Here is a 7,917-nt window from a genome sequence, read left to right as displayed (position 1 = left end):
ACATTTATACATTTTACATTAAATGTGTAGTATGAATGTATTTGTATTTTCTCTTGTAGAACAAAAGTGAAATATAATAAATGTATCTTACAAAAAACAAAACGTAATTCCACAATTTAAAATAAATAAGGAATATTTTAAAGTGGTTATGTGAACAATGTATTCAAATTCATTTAAAAAGAGCTTATGTATCTATTTGCAGTTTGCATTTCCCAGTTTGAGTCACATCAGTTTGCCAAAGCCTTTGTAGATAAACACCATCTCACAGTAAAGTAAAACCTCCTTCTCCTTCACCAGTGTTAAATGGAAATACAGATGTTGGTGTAGATAAATATTTCCCCTGCCTGTTTGGGCCCATTTCCCTGGATATGATCTAATATCAGATGACCTTTCTGCAAGCCCATTTATTTATCTTTTTTAACAACGCTATGCTGCATCCAGGGATCCAGGTCTGAGCGATCCAGGTCTGAGCGATCCAGGTCTGAGGGATCCAGGTCTAAGGGATCCAGGGATCCAGGTCTGAGGGATCCAGGTCTGAGCGATCCAGGTCTGAGCGATCCAGGTCTGAGGGATCCAGGTCTAAGGGATCCAGGTCTGAGGGATCCAGGTCTGAGGGATCCAGGTCTGAGGGATCCAGGTCTAAGGGATCCAGGTCTGAGGGATCCAGGTCTGAGGGATCCAGGTCTGAGGGATCCAGGTCTGAGGGATCCAGGTCTGAGGGATCCAGGTCTGAGGGATCCAGGTCTGAGGGATCCAGGTCTAAGGGATCCAGGTCTGAGGTGCCTCTCCACACAGACGGCTGGCTGAAAATCAATTTATACAGTCCTCCAAGTGCATGTAGGGACGTCGGGCAGGGAGATGGCAGGAGATGGAGGGAGATGGGGGGAGATGGGACGGAGGGGCAGACAGATATAATGACAGGGCCAATTGCATTGTGTTGGACCGCCGAGGGTCAAGTGGGGTCTGAGGGTACCACGGAAACGCCATGGATACACCACAGATACAGGGGCTTTGTTGGCTACGGGGGCATTAGGCAGGAATTACACAGTGGGGTCAAGTGACCAAAGGAGGGGGAGTGGAGGGGGTGCATCGCCACCTTGGGACCTGGCCCCCTCATCATCAGCCTGTGAGATGAGGGTGACATGGGATGACACCTAAAGAGGGGGAGGAGTGAGGTAGTAGGAAACCAAATCCCCCCCACCCCCCCTTTCACCCCTGCTTAAACACTTCACCTGCTGATAGGTGCCGTTGACCCTTTCTAAATCTCATCATCGCAGATCGACGGCGGGGGAGATGGCGTGGGATTTTCTGTAACAGCTATGTCCCCTCTGACTCTCAGTCTCTTTTCTCCACCAAGATGCGTTTGTTCTCTCATTAGTATACAGACGCATATCCATTTATTTATTTATCTATCTAACGGTCGGTCCGGATGGGATGTCGTTGGAGATGGCAATACTCGCTGCCTGATCTCCCCCTTGGCTCTTCAGCAGATACAGTCCCTCTGCGCCTCCCAATGGTTTATCAATTTGCCCTGTTTGTTAAGATGGCTTTGCTCTCTTATTCGGCTAGTGATGCCTGCTCCTGCCTGCACTGCCACACCTGTTCCATGGAGTCGTCGGATCCTTTTGGATCCCCAGGCCTGGTCAATAGAGCTCAGGGATACCGATTATGGAGCGGCCAGTGGGTCCTGACCTCCAGGCTGGGCAATGGAGTCCATAGATCTGGGGTTAAGTCATCTGGCCTGGCTCTCCCAGCTCGCTCCCCTCCACACCATAATTACTGGACAGACAGCCATAACTTTATTTTATTTTTTTCTTTCTCAGACATTAAGACTTTTAACTGCTTTAATGTTGCCGGGCTCCAGGAAGAGTAGCTGGGATCCATAATAAATACAAATACAAAACGTAAGTCTTTCTGTGATTTCCTTCCCTCGTTACCCTTAGGTTCTCACACACAACCTTCCTCTCCTCGTTACCCTTAGGTTCTCACACACAACCTTCCTCTCCTCGTTACCCTTAGGTTCTCACACACAACCTTCCTCTCCTCGTTACCCTTAGGTTCTCACACACAACCTTCCTCTCCTCGTTACCCTTAGGTTCTCACACACAACCTTCCTCTCCTCGTTACCCTTAGGTTCTCACACACAACCTTCCTCTCCTCGTTACCCTTAGGTTCTCACACACAACCTTCCTCTCCTCGTTACCCTTAGGTTCTCACACACAACCTTCCTCTCCTCGTTACCCTTAGGTTCTCACACACAACCTTCCTCTCCTCGTTACCCTTAGGTTCTCACACACAACCTTCCTCTCCTCGTTACCCTTAGGTTCTCACACACAACCTTCCTCTCCTCGTTACCCTTAGGTTCTCACACACAACCTTCCTCTCCTCGTTACCCTTAGGTTCTCACACACAACCTTCCTCTCCTCGTTACCCTTAGGTTCTCACACACAACCTTCCTCTCCTCGTTACCCTTAGGTTCTCACACACAACCTTCCTCTCCTCGTTACCCTTAGGTTCTCACACACAACCTTCCTCTCCTCGTTACCCTTAGGTTCTCACACACAACCTTCCTCTCCTCGTTACCCTTAGGTTCTCACACACAACCTTCCTCTCCTCGTTACCCTTAGGTTCTCACACACAACCTTCCTCTCCTCGTTACCCTTAGGTTCTCACACACAACCTTCCTCTCCTCGTTACCCTTAGGTTCTCACACACAACCTTCCTCTCCTCGTTACCCTTAGGTTCTCACACACAACCTTCCTTTCCTCGTTACCCTTAGGTTCTCACACACAACCTTCCTCTCCTCGTTACCCTTAGGTTCTCACACACAACCTTCCTCTCCTCGTTACCCTTAGGTTCTCACACACAACCTTCCTTTCCTCGTTACCCTTAGGTTCTCACACACAACCTTCCTCTCCTCGTTACCCTTAGGTTCTCACACACAACCTTCCTCTCCTCGTTACCCTTAGGTTCTCACACACAACCTTCCTCTCCTCGTTACCTTTAGGTTCTCACACACAACCTTCCTCTCCTCGTTACCCTTAGGTTCTCACACACAACCTTCCTCTCCTCGTTACCCTTAGGTTCTCACACACAACCTTCCTTTCCTCGTTACCCTTAGGTTCTCACACACAACCTTCCTCTCCTCGTTACCCTTAGGTTCTCACACACAACCTTCCTCTCCTCGTTACCCTTAGGTTCTCACACACAACCTTCCTCTCCTCGTTACCCATTTCAAATCAAATCAAATGTTATTTGTCATGTGCTCCAAATACAACAGTGTAGACCTTACTGTGAAATGGTTACTTACAAGCCCTTAACCAACAGTGTAGACCTTACTGTGAAATGGTTACTTACAAGCCCTTAACCAACAGTGTAGACCTTACTGTGAAATGGTTACTTACAAGCCCTTAACCAACAGTGTAGACCTTACTGTGAAATGGTTACTTACAAGCCCTTAACCAACAGTGTAGACCTTACTGTGAAATGGTTACTTTACAAGCCCTTAACCAACAGTGTAGACCTTACTGTGAAATGGTTACTTACAAGCCCTTAACCAACAGTGTAGACCTTACCGTGAAATGGTTACTTTACAAGCCCTTAACCAACAGTGCAGTTCAAGAAGAGTTAAGAAAATATTTACCAAATAAACTAAAGTAAAAAATAAAAAATAATAAAAAATAACACAATAACATAACAATAACAAGGCTATTAACAGGGGGTACCAGTATCAAGTCAGTGTGTGGGGGTTCAAGTTAGTTGGGGTAATTTGTACATGTAGGTAGGGGTAAAGTGACTATGCATAGATAATAGACAGCGAGTAGCAGCAGTGTACAAAACAAACGGAGGGGGGGGTCAATGTACATAGTTCAGTGGCCATTTGATTAGCTGTTCAGCAATTAAGACTCTCACACACAACTTCTGCTCATAAACCCAAGAGAAAAAAAGATATCTCACAAAAGCTAGTATATTTTCAACAGCTATGAATTAAATTATCTTATTATTTATTACAAGAAGCGATTCCTGTAAATAGTAGGAACCTGGGCATCTGTTGTAGTGCTATGTATTGCTATATGTAGTGTTATGTAGTGCTATGTATTGCTATGTAGTGCTATGTAGTGCTATGTATTGCTATGCTATGTATTGCTATGTAGTGCTATGTAGTGTTATGTAGTGTTATGTAGTGATATGTATTGCTATGTAGTGCTATGTAGTGTTATGTAGTGCTATGTATTGCTATGTAGTGCTATGTAGTGTTATGTAGTGATATGTAGTGCTATGTAGTGTTATGTAGTGCTATGTAATTCTATGTAGTGCTATGTAGTGTTATGTAGTGTTATGTAGTGCTATGTAGTGCTATGTAGTGCTATGTATTGCTATGTAGTGCTATGTAGTGCTATGTAGTGCTATGTATTGCTATGTATTGCTATGTAGTGCTATGTATTGCTATGTAGTGCTATGTAGTGCTATGTATTGCTATGTAGTGCTAGGTATTGCTATTGTCTACATGTTTGAAGATACATACAACACTCTAACAACAGAAAGCCTTTTGCATTCCAACCAGAGAGATCCCAACACAAACACCTTCTCAGTTCTTTAAAAGTTGATTCTGACTGCCGAACACACACACGCATATGTAACTAACTAATCCGAGGCGGATGCAAAACAACCTCGGAGATCCGGAAAGGAGAGAGACAGGCGACAGAGAGAAAAATATAAGGAGGGAGGGAGAGAAAGGTGTGTCCAGACTGGGATCTATCAGCAGAAGACCTCCACAGAGCAACAATAACCGTAGTGGCAGGCTGATGAGTCAGTGTCTGTTTAAATGGCAGGCTGTCAGGCCTGGGTCTGCAGCCACCTCAGACCTGTCAGATGAACCACCTGACCCTTTAATCTTTAACATTGCTCCACCAGAGACGCTTCTGTCACTAACTCTGCCTTTCTGCTTTCCAAGGTGCCAGAAAGGCCAAGCGCAGCCACATCTCAGTGTGGTTTATTGATTTCTGACCCGGCGCTTAATAGTTTTCCTAGCCCTCCATGAATGGCTTTTGTAAGCAATATGGTTTGTACATCTCCCAGATCAATACCTTTTATATCTACAATACAATTGAAACAGCTTCTTGTGAAGAGCTGCAGAACCCGGCATTTGTCATCCTTCTGCGTCATTATCTGAATTAAAACATTTATTTCTGATTAAGAGCGTGTCCTATCTCATTAATTTTTCCCTTTCCAATACGAGGGGAATGGAATGGTATTGATTTTTGTACTTTTTACACGTCTCCACTACTGGCTAGATAATTGAGAAGTTAGCCAGAATAAATGAAGTTTCTAGTCTAGCAGACCAGCCAATACCTTGGAAATGTGAGGTGTTTTTGTGGGAGAACAGCTTTCATTTGGCAGCGTCTGAAGACAGAGGGACTGAACAAATTGGATTAAGGATGGGGACAGGGACTATGGGGGTTCGGAGGGCCACGCCGGTGTGGGGGGGGCAGGGACTAGGGGGTCCGGAGGGCCACGCTGGAGGGGGGGGGGCAGGGACTAGGGGGTTCGGAGGGCCACGCCGGAGGGGGGGGTCCCCCATACTACCAAAGACATTGCACACATTGCAACTAGAGGAAACTGATTAAAGAACTAAAAGGCAGGTGATGATCGGCCCCTGAAGCAGCTTATTGTTGGGAGAGATTTGAAACATGGTAATCAATGGCTGAACTAGACCTTTCAGCAGAGTGGCAATTGATTAAATTAAGCATGATCAAATGAATGAGATTCGATTAAGCTGTGGTTCTCGTTTTCTAATGCATGTAACATCCAGTTTAGTTGTGCACATTTCGTTACAAATAATAAAAACATTTAGTTTTAAAAACAGAGAAGATAAACATTTAGCATATTTCATTATTAGAAATAAAAAAGATAATGAACATACTGTAAATATATAATAATCATATAATACACAAAGTAGTTTGTAAATACATTGAAAAGTCACAATTCCTTAGGCACAAAGTGGACCTCTGACTTGAAGTTACTTTCTATACTTTACCAGCTACCCAGTGTTACTGTATAGTCTGAGGAGAGGCTTTGTGGTCATCTCCAGTTTGCGTAGCATAGCAGTGGTTATATGAGGGGCTGTGTCCCAAATGGCAACCTATTCCCTATATAGTGCACTACTTTTGACCAAGGCCCATAAGGCACTATATCGGGAGTAGGGTGCCATTTATGATGGACCAAGGGTGGTGAGAGGGGTGACTGAACACAGATACTAGAGCTACAGGGCCTCACTAACACCGAAGAGGCCCGATAGAGCCTTCCCTGTGTTCTACAGGACCTCACTAACACCGAAGAGGCCCGATAGAGCCTTCCCTGGGACTACAGGACCTCACTAACACCGAAGAGGCCCGATAGAGCCTTCCCTGGGACTACAGGACCTCACTAACACTGAAGAGGCCCGATAGAGCCTTCCCTGGGACTACAGGACCTCACTAACACTGAAGAGGCCCGATAGAGCCTTCCCTGGGACTACAGGACCTCACTAACACTGAAGAGGCCCGATAGAGCCTTCCCTGGGACTACAGGACCTCACTAACACTGAAGAGGCCCGATAGAGCCTTCCCTGGGACTACAGAACCTCACTAACACTGAAGAGGCCCGATAGAGGTGTCGTCCAACACAGCCCTACTTCACCTGTTGGAGAATGATAGTGAGACAATAGAGGGAGAGAGAATGGGAGAGAGAGAGAGAGAGAGAGAGAGAGAGAGAGAGAGAGAGAGAGAGAGAGAGAGAGAGAGAGAGAGAGAGAGAGAGAGAGAGAGAGAGAGAGAGAGAGAGAGAGAGAGAGAGAGAGAGAGAGAGAGAGAGAGAGAGAGAGAGAGAGAGAGAGAGAGAGAGAGAGAGACAGACAGACAGAGAGAGAGAGAGAGAGAGGAAGAGGGGTAGAGAGGGAGAGACAGATTGAGGCAGAGACCTCTTTTGTCCATCCATTCACTGACCGCCTGACTGGCTACCTGTCACAGAGTCTCTGAGTCTCTGACCACACACCCCCTCAATCCTCCATCTTCCACCCCTCCACACCTCCATCCTCCACGCCTCCATCCACTCCTCCATTCTCCACCCCTACACCCCTCCACCCCTTTATACATTCGCCCCTCTTTCCTTCCACCACTCCACCCCTCCATTCCTCCACCCCTCCATTCCTCCATCCCTCAATCCCTCCACCTTATCCCTCTACACTGGACAGATGGACGTGTAGTTGATCGGCCGTGGAGTTGGAGTGGGGCACCTGCCAAGCCCCTGCAGCAGAACAACCCTGACAGAACACTAATTCAACCTGCAGAACACCAACCCCATGAACTACACAGGAGACAGTATGTCCACCGAAAGAGAAAGGGAGGGAATGTGGTGGGGGGTGGAGGGAGGGAGGGAGGGAGGGAGGGAGGGAGGGAGGGAGGGAGGGAGGGAGGGAGGGAGGGAGGGAGGGAGGGAGGGAGGACAGCATCCCAATTAGACCCAACCAAATTATGAGAAAACAAAAAGATGATAACGTGACACATTGGAAAGAACTAACAAAAAACAGAGCAAACTAGAATGCTATTTGTCCCTAAACAGAGAGTACACAGTGGCAGAATACCTGACCGATGTGACTGACCCAATATTAAGGAAAGCTTTGACTATGTACAGACTCAGTGAGTATAGCCTTGCTATTGAAAAAGGCCGACAGAATGACAGACGGACAGAAGGACACATAGAAAGAGAATGACAGGGAGAGAGAGTGAGATAGGGAGTTAACAGAGGGAGGACAGCAGTGTTTTTAATGAGCTTCTTACTATAAGTTACTGTGTCGGGTGATTAGAGGAACATGATTGGTCTGAGAAAGTGTCTTGCATCTCCCATCGCCACTAACACAGTGGATTTAAGTGACGGTGA

The sequence above is a fragment of the Oncorhynchus gorbuscha genome, linkage group LG15, assembly GCF_021184085.1.
Source record: "Oncorhynchus gorbuscha isolate QuinsamMale2020 ecotype Even-year linkage group LG15, OgorEven_v1.0, whole genome shotgun sequence".
NCBI lineage: Eukaryota > Metazoa > Chordata > Actinopteri > Salmoniformes > Salmonidae > Oncorhynchus > Oncorhynchus gorbuscha.
Note: the sequence above shows the minus strand (reverse complement) of the source record.